This window comes from Haemaphysalis longicornis, unplaced genomic scaffold (assembly GCF_048455015.1).
Source record: "Haemaphysalis longicornis isolate Haplotype H1 unplaced genomic scaffold, Haemaphysalis longicornis Haplotype H1 scaffold_3, whole genome shotgun sequence".
Classification (NCBI taxonomy): Eukaryota; Metazoa; Arthropoda; class Arachnida; order Ixodida; family Ixodidae; genus Haemaphysalis; species Haemaphysalis longicornis.
Genome location: NW_027526335.1, coordinates 113,953,315 through 113,976,949, shown reverse-complemented (window position 1 = coordinate 113,976,949; position 23,635 = coordinate 113,953,315). Strand labels below are relative to the sequence as shown.

At 46.3% G+C, this 23,635-nt stretch overlaps 1 protein-coding gene across 1 annotated transcript in view; it reads left to right on the top strand.

Annotated features, from left to right (window-relative positions):
• Positions 1-23,635, top strand: part of LOC144175024 (uncharacterized) — a 174,594-nt gene that overhangs the window by 122,785 nt on the left and 28,174 nt on the right. The gene's annotated exons all lie outside the window — the stretch shown is intronic.

The window sequence follows — 23,635 nt, the reverse complement described above, 5'->3', positions numbered from 1 at the left end:
CCTGCCTTCCTGTGACCATCACCGCTCTTCTTTTTATGGTTCGTTCGTAATTTCATTTTATCGCACATTGAGGGAGGCGAAATGCCTTTAATGATAAAGAGAAGTCAGTCTACCAGCGAGCTTGGCTTGCTACTCCGTATGACCATGAAGGTGTCGAAAATGACCGAAGCAAGCCAAAACACAAAAACTCATACAAACACAAACAGACGCAGATCGGCATACAGCAACTGACAGACGCAGGGACACGCACAGAGCACACGCACAGTGCTAAACGTAAAGCAGACGTTCACATGGTTTAGTTCAGGCCGGAGTCGCGGAGAAATGCCACCAAGGCCCTTGCATTCCGTGTTGGCGTGGCAGTTAAGTGCCATAGATCAATGACGTCACAAAGGTTTAGTGGCGCATCAGCAGGCAGTCCCAAAGTTATCGTCATGGTTAGCCGTGGGGTGTCAAAACGGGGACACACGCACACAGTACATGTGCAATGTCCTCACATACACTGCAAGCGTGACAGTGAGGGGAGGCAACTTAGTCTTTCTTCTGCAAGTAGTGATTGGTAAAAGCGACGTTGAGGCGAGTGAGACGAGCAATTGCTTCGTCATGCCTTCCCAGGCCACACGGCATTCGGAAAGAGCAGGCGGGGTAAATTCTATACAATGGCTGATAATTTTTTTTATCTCTCCGTCCATATCGATAGTTGTAACTGCCACGCCACAGAGTACACAAGCGTCGCAGCATCACGTCGAGTGAGTGGAATCTGGATGATGACACTAGACTGGTTGTGGGCGGCGCAAGGTGCTTGGTCGGCCATCCCATTTCCAATCCCCCCCCCCCACAATATCCAGGTAGCCACTGCAGTACTACGCCGTGGAACAAGTTTCTAGCATGTGTATGCGCACATGCGTAATTACGCTTGCTATGGGGATACCAGTCAGAGGTGGTACCGACGTTCTCCAATGGCGTTTCCAAAAATTTCATGCATGCAAAGCAAGAACAAGAGTGAAAAGGAATGGTAGCGTTTCAATTAGCCCAGGCGGAGATTTAAAACCTGAATTGAATTTGGGCACTTAAGTAGTCCTCATCATAAATGGTTTATGAAAGGAACCGACAAGTGGTGTTTGTCGAGTGTACATTCCCGAGACCAAATGGAGAGCATCACTTGAAACCGTTACCTCAAAGGGATTTTGCTGCTAGTGACACGAAACACTTAATAACGTCTTTTTTTGTTAACCTTCCGCAGCGGCGTTCCTAAAAAGTTCGGGAGATAAACATTTTTATAAAATGCGGGAAATTATGAAAAAGCAAACTTTAGTTAATGGCCACAGGAAAGCTAATTAATTTCAATGAACTTGTATAACAAAGCATGTGAGGATACGGCAGAAATATATACACTGACACATGAAAACTCACGCACACGTACATGTACAGTCTTTGTCGAAATTTTCTAGGCCATGGCTTATGTTTATGGGCCACAAGAAATTCAAAACAAAAGCCTAACGCTCAACACTGGCCAAAATATTTTTGGCGTTTTCTCCATCTTCCTGGCATAAAACGGTTCAAACTTGCTCGAGAGGTAAGCTCTTACTCAGAATTTTTTGTGGCCTCTGCACTTTTGGCATGGCTTAGAAAAATTTGGCAATGACCGCACCTGTGTTAGTTTTTAGGAGCGCGCGCCTGTACGTGCGTGCGTGCTTGAGCGTGGCTAGGTAGGTGGGCGTGTGGATCAGAATTGGCGAGTTCCTACTCCCGCAGCTCGAACGTTTCCAGAACGCCTCCGTATTCCAAGAACGATACAGTGACAATTGAATTCTACGGCGACTACGATGGGATTGTAAGTGAAGCTTTCAAATTCGGAATTTAGCTTGAATAGAATGAATTAGACTACTTGACCGGATTCCACGTAAGCTTGAAACCCTTTACCACCGGTTTCGTCTCAACGCAGCGCTCACGAACTCTTACCGCCATCGCCTCGGTCTAACTGCAAACCCCTATTGCGATAATTGTGGATTGCCCGAAACAGTAGAGCACGTCGTTCTAGAGTGTCCGGCATACATCCAAGAAAGAACTCACCTCGCAGAAAAGATTGAGTGCCTCAACAACGCATCTATATCTTTGAAAGGTCTCCTTGGACCCTGGCCCTCTCCATCGTCCCAGAGAAAAGTGTTGGTTGCTTTATTTGACTATTTACACGGAATCGGCCTCGCAGAGACAATTTAGAACTTTACGTGTGAGATCGTGTGGACTTTTTAGTCACCACGCAAAGCTTCGTGTTCCCTTTTTCTTTTAATCTCTTCTTTTCCCATCTTTCTTCTGCCCTACTTCTTTTAGGGCCTTTACTCCCTTCTCCCCATCCCCGCAGAGTAGCATGCAGGTGGGAACATGCCGGCAAACCTCTCTGCTTTCATCTAATAAAGAGCTCTCTCTCTCTCTCTCTCTCTCTTGACCATTCATGTAGAGGCATGAAGCATTGGCAGTATCAGCATTCTCTTCAACCTTTCAGCAGCCGTGGTCACTCCAGCAGAGCTAGAGTACCTCGATGTGTTTCCGTAGGAGGACATACAGAACACACAAGTACACACCACACCATACCACAGGTACACACATAAGTTGTACACAGAACACATAAGTACACGGCAAAAGAGCGGTACACAGAAACTCTAAGCAGAACATGGCGCGTATGTTGTGACTAATGGTGTGGCATAGTAACACATAACGAGGCGCTGAAGCCCGCGAGTGAATTTGCCTTTTTATTTATTTTTTTTTATTTCGAGGGTGGGCACTAGAAGCCTGCTGCCGCCTGGACTGCGTTGTTTCGAGCTCTTTCTGGCACCACGTGGTCTTTTTTTTTGTTTGTTTGTTTGTTTGTTTGTTTGTTTGTTTGTTTGTTTCTTTCTTTCTTTCTTTCTTTCTTTCTTTCTTTCTTTCTTTCTTTGTTTGTTTGTTTGTTTGTTTGTTTGTTTGTTTGTTTGTTTGTTTGTTTGTTTGTTTGTTTGTTTGTTTGTTTGTTTGTTTGTTTGTTTGTTTGTTTGTTTGTTTGTTATGCGGGGACACTGCGATCGATGTCCCTACGGCGCGAATATAGCAAATTACTTGGTGTTGCACTGTATATGCTAGAGGAGGAAGCGCAATAGGCCCTACCGACTACTGCGCCCGAGCCTGATAAAAACAAACTAAAGATCATAAGTACTACAGAATCTGAGACAATCCAGCGGGATAAGAGCCTTCAATAACCGGAAGTGAGCGTTCACTCTGCTTCTCAGAAGGGGCCTGTACTGACGAGGGAAAGTCTCTAAACCCCTCGGAGACCAAACCGGCCCGTCTTCCACAACTATGATGCGTCGCGATTTTGAAGTAAGCACAACACCGGTGGACTAGAAATTATATTTTCGGTGGCTTAACTTCAGTCGAAAGCAAAATTACTCGATTCACATGGTTCCTCGAGCCAGCTTATGTTCCTAAACCGAAATACATGGGAGGTCTGTAGCTGAGCGTTTTGTATTTAAGTAGCAGAATAAACAGCTTTTTGATCATTATTTCGTTAGAAACTAATAGCATAATAACGTAACTGTACCAAACTAATCCCGATATTTTTGCTTTTATAACACCAGCTTACCTTTCCTTCTGCCTGGATCGAAGTAAATTTGCAACGAACTACACATGTAGCAACGCCCAAAAATCTGCATAGTTTGGAATTGGCGTGTGCTACTCAAATTTAGTGGCAACTAACTTTTACTGTTCTAGGTAGTGCATTTTATTGCCATTTTTGACGAAAAAAACGAATACAATAATAGGAGTTGGCTATGCCACAACAAACGCCATTTAATTTTCACTTTTTCAAAAACGCACCCGTTTTTTGAAGTAGCGGAAAGGGAGGAAAGGGGGAGGGAGATATTTCGCGGAACGCAGTGGGTATGCAAGAAAGCCTAACCAGTTGTAACCTTGCACAAAAGAAGTGCACGCTAAGTTCTCATATGTTAGTTGAAGTGGAACACGGCTTCCTCAGTAAATTTGGATTCCGAAAACAGGTACTTTTGACAAGAGTGGCGAAAGTGAGAAACCAAACATTTTGTATGCTGGCTGTCCTCTGGACGACGTATCTCGCCCTACCAGCCACTAGCATGCTTACTGGGCGAGTCTCTTTCAGTCACTCGGTAAGCTGCAACCGATTGAAGATTCAACGTATCCAAACATTTTTGGGAAATTCGCGTTTAATTCTTACAATTTCTGCCAAGTTTGTTATTCCACTTCTTTGACATCTTCATCTTTTAGTTATAAATGTGTGTGCCGTTATTTTTTCTATCTAGCACGCTTTTATAATCGATTTGTTTAAATGACATGCCTTTTGCCCAACATTCGTTGTCGTCTTTTCGCTGACGACTGATTTTGCTTGTGCAAGTACGTTGGCGCATTTACCCACTGGTGCAATTCATGGCAATCCAGTGAATGTACTGAAAGTCGCCAAAATAACAAAAACGCAAAAAAAACCTTCTTGCATACCCGTATGCAAGACACGAACAGCTGTTAATCGACGTAAATACCTTACAACAACATTATATTTCATCTTGAGCTGAAAAAGACGTGTTTAAGACGTAGAGTCCGCTCTAATGCTGAGATTGTTGTTCTTAAGGCTTTGTTAATACATTGCCCAAGTATTCAACAAATCGAGCCCATACACGTTCCGACGCAGATGTAATTTAGGACACTCATACAAAATCACTTATCAGATTCCTGGAAATAACTTCGACATTCTTACCAGTTCATTTATCAGATATGTGGTAAGAGTGTCTCAATCACCGACGCCACAGAGGCAAAGAAAGCGGTCATTGCACTTGCGAAGGCCGCTAATGGCCGCTAACCTCCCTAACAATGCTAACACACTTAAAGACAGGCTAAGTTACAGGCGCTTCAGACAGGAATCAGCTAATTATAACCAGCGGATTCGTTTCTTATAAATACATTTGAGGGGAAGCAGTACAGATGCTGTTGTGCTGACTTTATGATGGTGTGGGAGCTAGCACAGGAAGGAAAGGAAAACTAAATTTTTAAAAAGCATGCTATTTTCTCGTCTTTTTTTAAACATCCTAAAGGGAAAGAAGCAGAGTGCATTTTTTTTTCTCTTAGGCGGCATCATTTGCAGGGACGTAATTAGTAAACGAAGGAATTCAAACATGCACTCATAAGGAACAGAAGGGTGCAGTCGCCATGCTAACGCGGTCCACTGTCACGCGATCCCCGCGTCGCTGCTGATCCGTGGGTTCCGCATAGGCTGTCCGAGCAGCTGAGTGCGGGGCACAGGTTATAAGGTTCAGTGCATTCTTGTTCTGCGGTTGCAAAACCCCTTGCGGCAATGACAACTTCATGGCAAATGCTCTGTAAACGGCTGTTTACAGACCAAGTAATGACCGCCGTCAACGCCCAAGAGAAATGAACTTTTCTCACACCTTTCACCTAAATTCTGTGGCCCCTCAATGTCGTGCTCTGAAGAGCTTCGCTGGCCATCCAGGTTTCCAAAATGGAATGGTTTGCGAGTTTGTTTTCCTCTTCGTCTTTGTCTTGTTTCGCTAAATTTCCAGTATCAGATGCCACTTGCCTCTGCATATTTAGTCCTTTCTTGGCGCCGGCAATATCAAAATACAGCCGCATACTTACTTATTCGGTGGTTCATGCTTGTAACGTATACGGGCGACTCACCTGATTACATTCCCATGGAACTTACTAATTCATGACCCACGAGCTTAAAAAGCATCGTGTACCGCTAGGAAAGGTTTTGCAAATTTATAGGGATGTTCCTGACGGCTTAGTTGGTTTATTAGAGATATATATCACTTCTTTACTGAGATAAAAAATAAACAAAAAACACATTTTGGTTTATCCAGTTTCCACTAGATGGCGCTAGCTGTCAAGCAAGCGAGAGATGAATTTTTTTTTATTTCAGGGCAGAAGTGATATATCCCTAATCCAAGCAAATCATTCCGTTGTGTGCATTGATATGTATTTGTAAATCTTTTCGTAATGGTGCACGATGGTTTTTAAGTGCGCGGGTAATGAAGTAGGAACTCCCATAGGAAGATCAATAGGTGAGCCCCCCTTAAGCAAGCAGAGGCTGCAACTTTTTCTCAACTCTTCCTTTGTGTTATTTTGTCCGTTGTCTTTGATATCTTTTCGTTTTACCCTTTTAACGTGTTTTTTTTTTTTTGCGCTTCGTCATATTTCTTGTGGCTGTAGCCGACGCAGCCACGAATAGCGGGTACGATTCACAGCCACGAAGGCTGCATTTGTGACAAATGCGAGGAGCAAAAACTGCCGTGCAGGCAAGATTCGCAAAAGAGAGTTGTCGTGGGCCATACGGTGTATTTTGTTTAGCCAGAAAAACATGGAAAAGGACAGGACTAAGGAAGACCAGACACAACGAAGAGCTGAATACCAACTGAAAGTACTATTTAAAATAGGAGAAAGAGGTTTTAGTACACGTGTAGAATGCGCGCACAAACAAGAAACAGCAAGCGATTGTGTATTGAAGTACTTTATTCCCCTATTCCAGTAAATGCAAAGATGGCGAACGGACGCATTATTTGATGGCTAACGCGTCAAATATTTCTTGTGTGCATTGATCGCGATATCACCTTAAAATGACGACTTTTTCGAAACCCGCCGATTAACGCGGCACTTCGAACAGTGCGCAGCAAGGTGACTGCCCGTCCTAGATTTAAATCAGTACGCGTGCTCCCTTAGGCAATTGGTGATGAGCGCGACCACGGGCGGCGCTGCGAAGCGCGCCTCCGTGACGTCAGCTTAGGGACCCTCGCAGTTGTCTACTTCACTCGGGCTCGCTCTCCCAGCTGCTGCTTTGCGCTCGGTTGACGTCTGATGCTTGTACGCACCAGATTTTGCGTGTGAACTTTTTGTCATAATAAAACACTTTAAATCGCATACACACCCGCCGCGGTGGCTCAGTGGCTAAGGCGTTGCGCTGCTGAGCACGAGGTCGCGGGTTCGATTCCCGGCCGCGGCGGCCGCTTTTCTGATGGAGGCGAAAAGCAAAAACGCCCGTGTGTACGAGATTTCGGCGCACGTTAAAGATCCCCAGGTGGTCAAAATTAATCCGGAGCCCTCCACTACGGCGCGCCTCATCGCCTGCGTTGCGTCGGCGCGTTAAACCCCTACAATCAATCTAAATCGCATACACCAGCTTAAGTCGTTATTTAAAGTATAGTTTTGGATACCGCTCCGGAAGAAACATTGCCGGCGGCGCCCCAGTTTTTGTAAAGCCGGCCCTGTGCGGAGCGCGAAGAGTCGGAGTAAGCGTCAGCTTCAGTGTTCAGAAATCTTTCGAACAAAGGGAGCCGCCAACTGCTAATAACCGACAACAGCGAAAATGCAAGACCAAAACAAATACCAGGCCTTCGGGGCTGTCGGATTTGGCAGAAGGCATTACGTTTCCCGGTAATCATATGTAAGGAAAAGCAGTTTTTCCAACCTCGCCGAACGATCGAAAGTATTATATCACATCACTTTTCGTTGTAATAGCATGAAAGTATGCCGACATGCACTATGGGCCGCAAAAACTGTAGGTTGAGTTCCAAATAACCCGGCGCGTGCTGGTTTTATACCAGACTTCTAACCAGTATGGAGGTTTATTGAGCAAAACGAGTAACGTATACGGTAAAGATACAGTAACACTATGTTTGTTCAGACCTGGAGGGAAATTCGTTACATTTCCCACAGCCTTATCTCCCCTATATTCAGGTATGCGTCATAGGAAAACTGCGCTCAAGAGAAGGAGGAAGATGTGGAGGAGCAAGAGGAGAAAACTTTATTTAACAATAAAATCGAACGGATTAGTGGGCCGGGTCCTCAGTCCAAGGCAAGAGAGTAACAGTAATTTTCTTCGATTCATAGAACACCATCCCGAGTAGACTACGATTTGCTCTTTACGGCTGGAAGCTTAAGGGGTGGCAACCAAAAAAGAGCTGTTTGGAAATAATGATCGGTTTTGATTCTTGTAATATACGCACGCATGCTATTTATTGCGTTCGTTAGCTTGTATATCACACCTTCAACACCGTAATCGTGTCATAATTGTTCGGGTTGACTGTCAGTTCGTTATGATAACGATGGTTACGGTAGAAGTTCGGGGCACACCCGCCGAGGTGGCTCAGTGGCTAAGGCGTTGCGCTGCTGAGCACGAGGTCGCGGGTTCGATTCCCGGCCGCGGCGGCCGCTTTTATGATGGAGGCGAAAAGCAAAAACGCCCGTGTACGAGATTTCAGCGCACGATAAAGATCCCCAGGTGGTCAAAATTAATCCGGAGCCCTCCACTACGGCGCGCCTCATCGCCTGCGTTGCGTCGGCGCGTTACACCCTACAATCAATCAATCAATCAGAAGTTCGGGGCACAAAAGCCGCCTTTGAGTACTCTGCACAACGTTGTCTGGAATACGATCGCGGTGGCGTAGCACAAACCTTCTCATCCTATTTGCATGTGAATAAACAACGTATGCTGCGAATATGCGTCTTCTTGCACGCAGCCATAACGAAAGCGAATTTGTGAAGAAGGGAATGTATGACATACAGCCTGAAGAAAATATCCACACGATCTTTGTGATCCTCCCAAACATCCTAAAACCTACTAATAAGACGTCTGTGACGGTGCGAAAAAAATTAATGCGTTGGGCGCAGTAAAAAACACCAACCTGATACAAGTCAACAACGAAAGAAATAGAAGACAGCCGCTTTATTTCCTGCTATGCAATGCGCGTGTAGGGGCCCTCTGCTTGTCATTAGACTGTTCAGTCTTCATAAGAGCATCCCAAACATACTGTATGGAAGCCTACGCATTTTGAATACTTATCGAGGAGCTCTGAGCACTTAACTTCGCAAATAAGCTAGAAAGGACAAGTTACACACGATCTTCTGACCGATGCTCTGAAGAAAGTTGTTCTCTCTCTCCTCGTGTGTTGCAAACTTGTGTGTGTTGCAAACTTGTAGCGCTTTGCCCCGTGTACTTGCTTGTCCTCGTCGTCGTAGCGCTTTTCCCGCCATGAACATTTACCAACAAGCCCAGCTCGCAGTTCTAAATTGTGGGGGATACAGCTTGAAATTACTCATGTGTGTCAGAAGCTGGTAAAAATACGTGAATTACTAGAAATACGCTTTTTGATGCACTAAAGCATCAAAGCGGGCGATTTCTAGCACGGGAGCTGCGGCCCCTCACAAGCGGAGTGTAGCAGACGACAGGGGAGCGTGTCCCTAAGCCGACGTCAGAGCCAGGGGGCGCCACTCAAACATCTCATCGCCAATAGTTGATACACCGACCTCTTTGGCCTATATAGGACCGGACACATAACATCTTGATTCCATAGACGACACCAACAACGCAGCTAGGGTAACCATAGGCATATTTTTTTGCTGCACAGGACTTTTCTCCCTCAGTCATTCATGACGTGGCACAAGCCACCAAACGTATTTGGTGCGGGGAAGACCACTCGCACTCGACACGCGCAGCTGCTATCTAAATCCACCGTGACACCTCATGTGCGTGCGGGATAACCGCTTTCCCACGACGGGGTTCTTTAGGTTGGGGTTTGTTTGCAGCACCCTCGCGGATCTCTAACAAATTACGACAGCCCTTCTGCGAGACTATGGCGCAACCCGTCGGGATATGCAGCTGCACGCACACTCTGAACTTGGTTCAGAAGGCTGCGTTCCATCATGTGGCACAGGACCCGAGCAATGAATTTTTAGAATGAGAACTCTACCACGTTCATCTTTTAAGGTCATTCGTCGCGTTTCAAGTGACCTTCGGCCACCAGCGCGCAAGCTGCGCCTTTTTTTCTCATCGCTTGGCTTGTTCGGACCCTCGCCGCTGTGGTACCACGGGATTAGGCAAGGGTGAAACCGCTGGTCAGCGCCGGTTGGGCCGTGTTTGCGTGCGCTTCAGTGCAAGCGAAACACGTGACCAGGCGAGGGTTTAACGGCTGTTTCGCGGGCTGCGCTTGGTCCCTCAGTGTCGTCTTCGATGGCGCCCCGGCTTGACTGTCGATGCATGCCTTTCAGCTGAAGCGAAATGACGAATCCAAACCGTTGAGTAGATATATCTTCACGTCAGGCTGCGGAATCTTGTGCAAAGGCAAATTTCACAAAACACTGTGGGAATACTGTTTGCTATCGCTTTTGAATTAGTAGTTTTAAACCTGAGCCGTTTTTCTCATAGCAGAGAGAATAACACCCCTATTGACATCTTTCGAGTGTGAGAAAGAGAAGGGCAGCAGAAGAACGAGATTTGGCATGCTGTCAAGAGCATCGGGTGCTTAATCCGTTTTAATCCGCAGCCCTCCATTACGAGATGCGCCGCAGCCCACGTGGAACTTCGGGATGTAAAGCCTGAGTACAAATTAAGATATTTAGCCTCACTTCCGGTGGTGACGAAATACAAGGACGCCGAGTACATACGCCCAGTGCTGGTTGAGGAAGGTTGCATAAATTATTTGTGCTGCCCCACTTCAAGCTTTTTATTGCAGCCAGCCCATTGATAACGAGATCTTAATTTTTGTTTAATTTAAAGCGAATTTAAACAGAACCTTCGGCAGCAAAGAAGTAAAAAAAGATGATAGTGCTTTTGTGAAAATTTCAGGAGGGTGTTTAAAAGAGGTGTGGCAGCTTGTGGTGATTGTTTTGCGACATTTTACCGCTGAACTCGAAGTTTCGAATAATTCTAAAGAATCCCCCCCCCCCCAAACATAAAAAAAAATTGGAGTATTTGTTAAACGTGTAAGCTGTATTTTGACGAGGTGGGTGGGATTTTGCCTTTCATTTGTGTAGCATCACTTCTAGGCGTTGCTTGTTGGCACCACTTGCTTGGTGTCGTCTCTGTGTTTTTTTTTCTTTTTTTGAGCAAAAAATAGCTGACAGGTTTCTGCTACCGTCAACAAGATCTTCAGCACACTGCAGGCAAAAGTAAATTGCTTAAGACAGGTTAGATGTGTCCTATTATTTGTAAATGTGGTTTGCATTTACGAAACTCTTCGTAATTTACGAAACCACGACCTGTCGGGTTTGGCACTCGGTGAAGCAGCTTGTATTGGGGAGAAGAAATTTTTTAGCTAAAATATTAAGTTAGGAATTTCTGTCTTTTAAGGGCTGCACTTCAAATTTGTTCGCCAAAAATTCGCCACACAAGCAGGTTTAGATTTTCAACGAAAGCGAACGCGCCATTTACAAGTTCTTTTATATTTGTCGTGTTTTTAACCAATCCTAAGAAAGGTTAATAGTTAATAAGCAAACTTATCTTGCATAACAGAGCGAAGACCAGAGCGAAGACAAACGCGAAATGTCTACCTGCTTGTACGTGCACACAGCGTCTCCTTGAGGAGGTCGCTGCGGCAGAAATTTGCTGACCTCACCCGTGCAGGCATGCACAGGCATTTATTCCCTCTCTGGCACATCCGACGCCGTTCAGGGAAAGGTCTTTGTGGAGCCCTAGAAACTAATTAAATCCCATTTAGGTCCTATACTCTAAACTAAAAATACAAATATTCAAATCAAAAAATCAAGGCCGAACCCCGCACCAGCCAAGCAATCGCTGGTTTAAACCAAATCAAAATAATAAAATGGCCACTGGGCCATTTATTAGTTTTAGGAAAAGGCTTTTAGGAAAAGGCTTTCAGTAGTTTTAGGAAAAGGCTAATCTGGTGCCGATAAAAAAATTACACCGCACATCAAACGACTCTACTGTCTACATATACGCAGAAACATCGTTTACATCACAGCTAATTTGTTATGCTTGCGACATAAAAAGTTAAAAAGGCGAAAATATTACAAGGACGTTATGAGACGAGACCACACTAAAGAAACAAGTTCATACAAAACGATACGCTAATGAGATCACTAACGTCAGTTATGAGTTATGCAAAGTCTGTGGGGTCATCAATGTCCCCTTTCTGCAAAAGGGGAGGCTCAGGGAAAGGTCTTTGTGGAGCCCCGAAAGCCCAGCAGTCAGTGCAGCAGGCGCGGATGTTGCGGGCGAATTAGAGGCTTTTCGAACTCGCCGCTGTCCCTCTGAGCCGTTATAGTACTCGGCCGGCCGTACCTCTCGCGCACCGAAGACACCGACGTCCAGCCGGTGAACTTGAGTTTCTCGAATTGACACGAGAACTCAGCGGAAACTCATTACGGAGCAGGAAAATGACGTGTACTCTGGTCTTCAGAAACACTCTCTGAGATAGTGCAGTTCGACTATTATGCTTTCATTGCTTAAATAATCGGTTGAGTTCTGCTCTGCTCTAGTTTTTTTTTTAGTTCAGATTACATTTTTAATTTCAACACGTCGAGTTTTGTTGGAGGCATCCAACATCGACAGCATTTCTCGGCCATTTTACGATGACTTCGTTCGTCATCTCTGATCCCATTTCAGATCCTCCCCTGCCTGACAGCGGTGCTTCTCGATAGGCTTGAATCTACGGCGAGAATTTTTGCGTGAGCGGTATGCTTCTGAGATGTGAACCTGCTCTGCTGTCATAATCCCCCTTTCATGCTGCTTTAATAAACCCCGCATTCAGAACGCAAGCTTAACTTATACCATGAGGCATCCTTTAGTAATGGCTGAAGGAGGACCAGAATAATAAAAGACCGCTGCGCGTTTCAGCAAGCTTCCTTAAGGCGCACTTATCAAAGACACCATTCTGGAGCAAGTTCGGAACCTGTCAACGAGGCCAGCGCGCGACGTGTCGATCCATGTACGACGCGCGGACGGAACTTGACTTTCACAGTTATAGGGAAGGACACCATAGTGAGGGCAGTTTCTAAACGCTCGGATCAGCCAGCTCCGTCGGTGGCCGGTCACCGCAGAGAAGTTTAGACTAAAATAGCGGTACATGCATATTTAAATATTTGACCGCCGCTTGCACTATACTAACGTAGATGACAATTCCTCCCACAATTTTCCCCACGCTATCAACCCTTTTCTGTATGTGTAGCTTTGTTGTTTTCGCAAGGGGTTTTGTCCTGGCGAGCGGTGAAAAACCATAGCCGCACATGCCTACGTCATTCCATGCGCGCAGGCAGCGCCTTGGTGCAGGCGCTGGCCGTGCCGCGCTGTACGGTCTGGTGCGCGCATAGAGTTAATACTTGCGTGCGGGAGTGTACCATATCCGCGTCAGGACTGCGGGTGTGCGCGCGGATCGCCTTTGCATGCGGAAAAGAATTTATTCTTTTCAGCTTTTGTCAATTTATTGCGCACAAAGCTCGGAATCTTTAAACTCAGCTAAGCTATCGTGGTCGGGAAGAGGACCGCTTAAGGTAGGTCGGAAGCTACTTTAAGTGTACATCTTACGTATCGCTCCGATAAGCTCTCGAAAAAGGCACCCTTTCAGAATGATTAGGTTTTGTTCTTGAAGCGCTTTAAGGCGCGGAAAAGTGTCGGAAAGCAAAAGTTATACTGAAGTTAGATTTGTGAATACGGAGGTGGGAACACTTCTTTCCCCCAGTTTTGATTGTCCTGATAGACTCTAGCAATATTACATTCTTTCTTTCCTTTTAGACATTTACAATACCACCGAGACATACCTTAACTTCGATCGAAACGATTCAATCTTTTTGCAGAAACCCGGTCCCTGGTCGTACAACCCACATCCACTCTGCTTATCTGGATTGCTTGCATACATTACACTGATGGCTCTGTAACAGGGAGCTTCGAATCTTGTCAGTTGCTTTCACCCTCCTTAGAGGGAATCGTAGGAAGTATTCAGGGTCCGGATGACAACTGCTATAAGCAGGGCCGCAGCCATCACATAGTCGCTTCGAAGGATTACCTCAAGGTTGTGGTTGCATCAGACTAGCGCTTTAAAACTAAACATCGACTTACCTACTTTAAAGGTAACAATGGAAGGGTTGCTTTGAAGTAAATGGAAGGGCTCCAAAGCTGAAACAAAACGGTTCTCAAACAATAGGTAAAACAATAGAGAGCTCCTTTTTTAGCATCGTATGGCTTAAGGCGAACCACATAGACGACCTCGGTCCGTGCCCGTCGTCTTGATGGCCTCTCGTTCCAAACGACCGCGTAGGCAAGTGGCCCAACAGGCCGTTAAATTCTATATGGTCCGAAATATCGTCGAAGAATCTTCTCGCTGTGTCTGCGTGGTCGGATTTGGCTCCAAACGCACACCCGATCTTCGAAGTGATGCTCGGTGTTCTTCGTGGAAGGTTGCATCGTCCGACGTCTACTAGCTGCTGGTCCGTTGTACACACGGGAGCAAGATGGCGGGCCTCTTCAGCCCGGTGTAGGCATCTTTCAACGTCGGCGTTAGAGTCGTCGTCTTCTACTGACTGCCGACAGCATAGCGTCGAGTATCCTAGTCGGCTGTCTTCCGAAGAGAAGCTCGAATGGTGACAGCTTTGTCGTTTCCTGGTTTGTCGTTTCCTTTGTCGTTTCCTGGTCGTTTCCTGGTATAGTTGTATCGCGCAGGAATGTGAGATTAGTGAGGCTTTTATCACAAGTCTTATGTTCAACGTAGACGTATATCAGTAGCATTTCCGCGATAGTCCTGTTCAGGCGTTCGTAAATCTGCAAATTTGGGGATGGGACCCCGCGGGAATTCGACGATCCGTGTTGGGGTAACGTAGGACTCCTTGTAAAAGGTCTTTCTGTGGTCAATGATTACGACTTCATGGGCTCCATATCGCAGCACAACATCAAGGACGACGAATTTGGCGACTTCTTGTGCAGTCCTCCTTGGAAGAGTGGTGGTTTCTACGAGCCCTCTCAAAGTGCTCAAAAAATCGACACAGTGCTATTGCATTACTTTTACGCGTGCTATAAGTTTCCCGCAAAAGCAATGCAGGGGCGTAGGCTGGTCTACATAGCAAGTAGAAGTGGGGCGGGTCGCACAAATATAAAAGGAGCAGAGGCCTCCTTGCTTCTGGCGTGTCGAAAACTGACCTCTTAAATCACAGCCGCCGATGTGAACTCATCCGGAGCCTCAAAAGGGTTAACTGCGCTAAGGAAGACGCCACACAGAGATAGGTACACAAAGACAGGTACACAAAAACTGCGCCTGTCTTTGTGTGGCGTCTTCCTTATCCCAGTTAACCCTTTTGAGAAAATGCACCGACTCGCCCAACAACAAGTCATTCTAAACTTCACCCGGAGTGACAAAACACATTTTGCAATAACAATAGTTGTGATGCAGTGCTTAGAATATCCGCTGGGTTCGTTCAAAAAAAACATGTCTAGGGGCCGGATAAATTCAAGGTTTCATGCGTACCCCGGAAAGCTGCTCGGAATACGAAGCGACCGGACCGCAGTGAAGTTGGTGTATGCGTAACGTCAGGCCGAACTGAATTCCGAGGTAGACGGTTGAATTCCGAGCCAGACGCCCAGTACTCATCCCTTGCAAACTTTTCAAAGCTTGCGAGGGATGAATTTTTTAGTTCATCATGACGCTGAAGCTGACGACTAGCCCGCCCTACGTCACTTTCATTCCAATATCACCGCGTCTCCCCAAACACCCCCTCGCACATCCTTAGCAGTTTTTCCCTTTCTTTTGGCTAGAAAAATTACCCGCAGCAATGTTTGTTCCTTTCTTCCCCCGTGACGGGAACAAGGTGCCCTGGCCCACCACACGCGAGCGTCAGCCTGAAGCGCTATGACTCCACGGTGCGCGCTTGCCCCCTGCGAGCGTTCGCAGACGTGGACTTCCCTAAAGCGGACCGGCAGATTGTCACGGCACTCGGAGTCTCTGTGCGCGAAGAAGAACGACCGACGCGCTCGTTGCGGAATGCCGTAAAATCCTCAGACGCTCTCTTCTCCCGTAATTAAACCGGCCACGAAAGCGCAGGCCTGCGTGTGCGCTGGACGTTTGTCTCTCTCTCTCACTCTGACTCTCTCCTCTTCCTCCACATGTCTTAGCTGTCGGTCCTTCTTTCCTCCTTCCGTTCTGTCCCCCACCCCTCTTCTTAGTGAAACGTCCCAGGGTTAGAACCCCGCACTGGCAGTCCCGAAGTCTGCAGCACTAGGTTTGAACAAGCCAGGCGGTAGCGGTGAGTGTTTTTTTTTTTTTTTTTTTGTCGGCGAAGCTTATTTCTCCGCGGTCACTGCGCGACAGCCATGCCAGACTGACCACTCGCGCTGCTCGCTTCTTAACGTCCCATTGTCTAATGTCTCTCTCGCCCTCCCTTGCGTCCTTAGTTCCCTCCACAGTTGTCCCATCACTTCCGCTGGGAAAGGAGGAGCACCTCTGGGATCAGGGACTTGCGAATTATTCTTGTTTGACCTCGAATGTGTATGGTATTCGTTCGTACTCTCTGTTTACCTCATTTTCCCTTGCAGAGGTAATCACGTACGGGCGTGTAAAGAAACTGTTTCCCGTGTATTTCCCCAAGCAGCTCCAAAATACTTTCGTGGTATTTTTCCAGGCACTCTCATGAGATACACGCTCACTTACGCTCGGAATTTGCTTGGTATTTTTTTTTTCGGGCGCTCGGAATTTTTTTTGTGTGTTTTTTCTGCGTATGGAAGGCGTAACCAAGAGCTTAAACAGCTATGCTGTTAAAAGCGCACCACATCCTTCATCGGCTACCTAGCTGGGTCCTGGGTTTGCTAAAGAATTGCACAGGCATAACTGGGTAGCGCAGGTAGTATTGAATATTGGTGGACAACCCGAATGGCATGCGCGGCGTATAGGTGAGATATGCACCGTTGTGGTCAGGACCACAAGCATCCGAAGCAATGGGCAGACGAAGAGGGACTAACGGTCGTGTCGTACCATCGATAGAAGATTTGCGGGAATATGTGCGTTCTAATCAAGGTACTTTCTGCCACTGCTTGTGTGCAACAGGCCCTCAGTTTGGGCAGGCGAAGATTTCTTGCTACCATTACGGCTATGCAAGTTCAATTTGACTGGAAAGCCCGGCATTCCCATGCTCCGTAAACTTTAATAGGAACAGTGCATTGAACGAATTTCAGCCCATTTACACGCAAGGTGCATTTCGGCGGTAGATGCAGTTTTTTTTTATTAGTATTATTAACCGCTAACGCATAGCTCTAGTACTTCGCAGTCTGCAAAGTGAAGTCTTAGTAGATGCGTCGTATACGGCGTTACCCCGCACGCACGAACGCCTTGTTTATGTGCGTGGTGGCCCTGCGGGGAGAAGCGGGGGGGGGGGGGGGGGGGTATTTAGGGTAGTTGACGGCCAAATCTGCTGCATAGCTGGGAGAGTGGGGAGCCAAGGAGCACCGTTCCGTTTGCGAACTACGTGTCGGGTGGCGCGTGAACGCAAGTGAAGGTGATCCCGTCAAGCGCAAGAAAACCGCAATTACGTTCCTGTCCCAGCAATACGAAGCCGCGTACGTGACGCCCTATAAGTGCTCACGAGTGACAAAAAGTTGGTGAGGAGGTCTGGCTGTGATAAAAAAACTGTGGGCAGCCTGGTTGGCATCTGCTGCAGTAACATGCTTCCTCGCTTGAGTGACAGGCGTATGAATCCTTTGCCCGAGGTACGGAACATGCGATGGCCACACATCATTGCGATATCAAATCCACAGGAGCACCCGAACCCGGGACCGTGACTGGGCTGCCGTGCGCGGGCAGCCCAGCCCAACCAAAGGCCTGCGCTTCTCACACACGGCAGCCCCTCCTATAGCTTGCTTCGAGTTGTCATGACGTCAGCTTTTGTGTTTGAAAAGATTGAACTGTTTGTAAGATTTTCAGAAACAATTGACGTTTTCGCCCGGTTTCGACATGTCGTCGTCCGTGTATATGGTGCAATGCGACTTGAAAGCAGTAGCTATATGAACGTTCGCTGTCGCCGTGGCTGAAAATAGCTGTGACTGGGGTTGCAGCAGATGATCTCGCAATGTGACCTCTTTAGTCCAACGGTCGCAATTGAGCAAATACCACCCGTGGCCCAGCCTGCACCATGTCGGTCTACTTGCTTTGTTTTGACTGCGTGTCTTGCGCAGTTTTTTGTTGTGATGTACTAACTAGCCCACAATGCAAGCAGCGCAAAGATGACGGGCTAAAAAGAGGTGGGAGACAAGACACGCGCTGAGTAACAACTGAAATTTTAATCCACTGGAAAAACATATGTACACATGAAAATTACACCTCCCACAGTGCGCGTTCCTTTGCGCACAGTGGCAATCAAAAACAAAATAAAACCCAACTGGCCCCTGTGCGGATGTAATCAAACGGCATTGGCCAGAATGTCAAGTTCTCTATCAGCCAGCTTGTCAGAGGGCTAGCTTACACACATGATGTTACTCGCAATGCGCTACGGCTCTCAAAATTGGCGGGTGAGCCACCTTTTGTGTTGAAAAATCACCTGTGTTTTCGGAGCATCGCTCGCATCAGCACATGCCACCATGAGCGGATAGATGCGCGCTTTTGCCTTTCTTCAGACTGTTTCTGTGATACCTGGATGGTCCTTAGATGTGCTTCAACACATCTAAAAAAGATATGTTAAAAGGACTAGCCGTTAGAGGCCAGTACCATTTAAGGCTGTCTCACCAATGAGGCATGCGACCTGCGAGAAAGTAGCTCGTTCTGACGTATATAAAGCACGTTTGCGAAATCTGAGGCTGTTGCAGAGAACGCGTACCCAGTACGCAAAAAAACCGATCGATGGCTTTCCGGCAGGAATCACCGGGTCAAATTTTAAATACCTTCTTTCCTGCAATTCGACGCTGACAAAACGCAAAAGACTGTGGTCCCGCAGGCGCAGAGCCCATTAAAGCTGGTCTTTATTAACGAAGCCATTTCCTGCTACGATTCCGGAGAGTTCAGCTGCACAAATTTGACAAAACATTTTTTTAGTCCAAAGTGCAAGGTACACGCTTCCCGATGGTCTCATTTTATAGCCAATAGTTCCATTCAAATATTAGCTAAGAAAGCGCACAAAATATGGACCGGACAGTCCGCATGATGCCTGCATAGCGCAGTCAAGGCAAGGAAACGCTCTTGTCGTGGTCCATAGGAACACATCAGAAGTACCTGCTGCAAGGACGCCATGTCACCCTGGTGCGAAGCTAGCTTTCAAATTCTCCCGGATATATGGCCTTAACTTGAAAAAACAAATCTCCTTGAACTAAGCACATCTATTTACTTTTTAGAAATAACATTCACTCGCAACAAACATTCTGCTGTTCTACTATTCTGCTGCGACCGGTGCGAATGAGTTCACAGGTTTTCATCAACTTTTTCTCAATTCAATTCAATTTATTCGGGGTATATTGCTCCCAATAAAGCCCGAAAGTCAGAGGGGAAAGCCCGAAATTCAGAGACTGCAGCGAAACCTCCTACAATTAAGCAAGCTATAATTAAACAAACAGGATTCCAGTATTGCGCTGAAATGCGATGCAAGCAAATGGGGAAATTGATGAGCAGAGTTTACTCCGTTACACTAAAAATTCTAAAACATTTTGCACCCCTCCTTCTAACGACGACGATGGTCGAACGGGAAGCTTTCTCGTGAGGATTCCCATGGCTGTCGTCTGACTTTTGGACTTTTACCCGCAAACCATTTGTCCTTTGAATCAATGACCTTTGACTTTCAATCGCAAGCAGTTTGTACTTCTAATTGCAGAGGCTATGACTTTGACCATTCGCCGTTTGATTTCGCACGAAGAAGGCTTCGCGTCGCCGTCAGACGGAGGGGTGCACGGTTTTTCTAATTTGCACGTCCGTGGTCCCCTCTCCAGACCCATACTGTTTCTACCACGTCGTAATTGCACAACCTTATAGACGTCTGTTTTGTAAAGCGAGAGTCCCAGGTTCGATTCCTACCGTGGGAAGCGTGTTCTTTCCCTTTCTCCTCACCCGCGGTCACCATCATCGTCAGAGAAAGTTGGCTTTCCTGCAGTGCGTTTTCGACGCGGCGTACGCCATTAGTGTGACATCAAAAGCTATGTTTTAAAAAAAACAGACAAAATGGAAATAACAGCTAACAAATAGGGCTTAAATTGACAGGAGATGTGTACGTAAGGTACTCGTAAATGCACATATCCTTAACGGACTTCGTGACGGGTAAAGCAAACAGTTTCTGTGATAAGCTAGAGAAAAATCCACAGCTTGTTTGCCGTAGTTAGGTTTAGCTGTTGGAAGCACATATTTTTTTTTGTAAGGCAATACGTGCGCAGGCTTCCAGTGGAAGCTGGTAATCATTGATAATCACAATCAGCAGCCTTCCGTTGATGTACTTGAATGCGATAATACAAAGAGTGATTAGCCAAATTAGAAACCAACGAATTATTATGCGAACAAGGCAGCGGAAAAGAACTACAATTACAATGGCTAAGATTAATGATACATAAGGCTTGATTCTGGACATGCTCTAATGGGACAGGGGCATTGAATATGCATCGCCCTGAGATGATATTAGCACGTAGCCAAGGACGACGCAGGGTTCTTCAAGCAGCGTACCTTTATTCCAGTGAACTTGCGCTCCGCTAAGAACTCAAAGAATACACAAGCGGCGACGGAAACGGGTCAGTAACGTAATGTAAACAGACGAGTGTAGGCGAATCGAATGCCGCGCAGTTTGACCTGCGAACATTTTCTTTCCGTGCTATAGTTTCCAGAATCGTCGAACTAGGTCGAGAGCTTTGCCGATTAACGAAGAACGTTCTAGTATAGTGACGAAAGCGCGAAACATTCTCCCTATCAAATCAGATACCTTGAGTGGAGCATAAAATAAAGGAATGGAAACCGGGCTTCGCTTCGAACACCGATAATACCTCGGGGCTCGGCGAAACGATGGCAACAAAGTACATAGGAACAAAAAAACAGAAGGCATAGTTTGTAGCAATATGCAATAACTTATGTGGCCATGTATAATCACGTAATACAAAAGCTTAGAAGCTTCAAGTTTAAATATGCACAAACTTCTATTATATACCTTATTATTAACTGCTTTTTTTTCTACTCAAGAAAAGGTGTTCTGGAAATTTTAGATGCCCATCATAGTAAACGCCTGAGTATTTAATTCAGTTTTATGATGGAAGTGCTACAATTAAAGCAAATGGCAGTGGTGTCTAAGATTATTTATGTTTAGGCGTAAAAATGATAAATCTGGTTTTCAATGCATTAGTGGTTAAAGTGTCCCAACACCAAGTAACTAAATTATTCGCACCAACATTAGGCTTCATGATTAGCGGTAATAATTTCGTCTCAGATAATAATATAACAGTATCATACGCCTGATGTGCTGCACTTCCAGAGTTCAAAATACCCATTTGTGGTCGCTTTCTAAGCTGTCGCCTTTTCATCATTCTGATACCGGAGTATGGTCTATGCTGGAGTGTATGTTACCTTTTCTTTCAGATTATTTCCCGTCCCACTTGCCTCATTTTTTAGTATTACGAGCCACTTTTTTTCTAACTTCGCTTTCATACTTGCCTAAGTGTTCTTCTGTGCTTTAAAATTTCTTAACGTGTCTTGAAAGCATGCTGTAAAAAAACCTTCAGGGGCACTCAATTCCGCTTACGTACTTTGAATGCTTCCTCTGACAACCCTTATCAAAGACTTCTTTACCGCTTCATAGCGTTTGCATCACTTTCTTCACATTAGTTTCTTTGTATATTGTGCGGAATTACTTGGGCATGCAAATTGGCGACACTTCAGCAAACTCTGCAACACCTCCGTTAAACGTTTTCACTCTTAGTTTCGCGTCTGGAAGCACTGCGAAAGTTGCAGTTATCGCCAGCCCCTGGCGGCACTGCGTTGCTTGCTCGTCGCAGCAGAGGGGCCTTCTTTGCTTTTGGGGCGTTCTGAAAGTGGCCATTGAATGCGTTCATTATTGCAACAGAAAGAAAGCAGGCCAACGGCCGCTACACCGTTATAATGACGTAATTCGAACGCTCGAAGAACGCCACGACAGGGAAAAAGGGAAAATTCTTTTGAGCAAGCTTGTGAGATACCTGTTGGGTGTAAAGCAGTTATTTTTGGTTGGGGTACTTTGTGACTCCTTTTTCTAAGCACCAAGTGTGTTTGTTGACTACGTTCTGGAAGTGTACAAAAAAAAAAGTCGAAGTCGAAAAGGCGTTGTCGGAATCTCAGCTATCTGTGGCTGGGGTGCACCTGCTCTGCCCTCGTGCCGTCACGATCAACAGTCTCGCTGTATGACGTCTGCGCCGCAAGCTCTAGGCTAATAAATGGCTCTTAGGTTCGGCCGCTGGCAAAGTGCTGATGTAGCGTGTTGGTGAGGCGCTCGGCTCCTGCTTTGACACCTGGGCTAGTTCTCGATACAAACTTCAATGTACCCATTTTTCTTCTCAAAGTAAACAATTTACTTTACCGACAGTTAGCCCACATACGCGTTTTCGCACCAGATCCGATATTTTTGTGAGTGGTTCTTGCTCGGTACAGCGGCAGTCATTTTCTTCACCGGACAACGCCACTTTTTCGCACAATGAGGCATTTGAGACTTTCTCCCTCGTAGTTTTATTACACTCCCTCTGTGCAGACTGTGAAAAATAAAACACGAAGAAGCTTTAAATCTCGGTTGTTGATGCCTGTATAAGACTTCGAGCTGATAACCTGGTGCTTGATCCACAAAACAGTTTTGATACACATAAATGCATGCTGCCAGAGCTCAGGAACACTTTCCTGAGGTGCAAACGAAATTCTTATGGAATCTGGGATTTCTAGCGTGACACCTCTTGTTTCAGCATAACGCAACCTTTCTTGAAACTTTTCGCTCCGCAATAACTCTATATGATTTCACTATGTACAGACCTTCCTTCCTAAGGTGCTTAGCACATACCCGTTGTGGGGTGACGTGAGACTCTGCGTAACCCCGCTATTTTTGTGGCCTCCGTTCGAGTCCCTTCCCATGCGGTTGCGCCGTTATGTCTGAGCCCATGAGAAGATCCCACGTTGTTAAGGGAACTCTGCAACACTTCTGAAAATCGCTTTCACTCTTTCCTTTGCGTCTGGAAGCATTGCCAAAGCTATAGTTATCAACAGCACGGAGCGGCACTGTGCGATTTGCTCGTCGCAAACGAACTATCCGCCTGCCGCTTCCGCTTTGTCTATGCGGCTTTTTTTTTTTCTACAATGGCTATTGAATTCGTTTATTGCTGCAACACAAAATAAGTGGCCAATAGCCGCTACATTTCTGTAATGCCGTAATTCGAGCGCTCAAAGATTTCCAAGGATCCGGAAAGAGAGAAAAATCTTTTCAGCAGGTTTCCCTGATTGGCATATAGCCGTACTTTTACGCTGAGGTACTTCATGGCCCCCTATTCTAAAGTAGCGGATGTGTTTGTTGACTACAGCCTGAAAGCATTTTGATTTAGAAAAAAAAATCTCACCATCTTCCCATAGGGGAACCCTGAGCCGTATGCGAAGCAGCCATGGGGTCGACTCAAGTTCCCATTAGTTTTCAGTTCGATCGCGGCGTTGCGGGAGGAGAATGAGAGGAGCGGAGTGCGCGCACGCGTTATTTATACCGTGGAGCTACAGTGGCGCCCCCAGCGGAGTATGCGGCGGCTACCGTCGCGTCTCTAACCCTAAGCTGCTTCGCATTATCGCACGTGGAGCCGCAGGTGTTGCCATTCATTGCGCAATCCCGGAGAAGAGAGGAGCTTCGGAGAGGAGAGGAGGAATGCCGGAGGAAAGGAGCGTCGGAAAGGAGCGGAGGA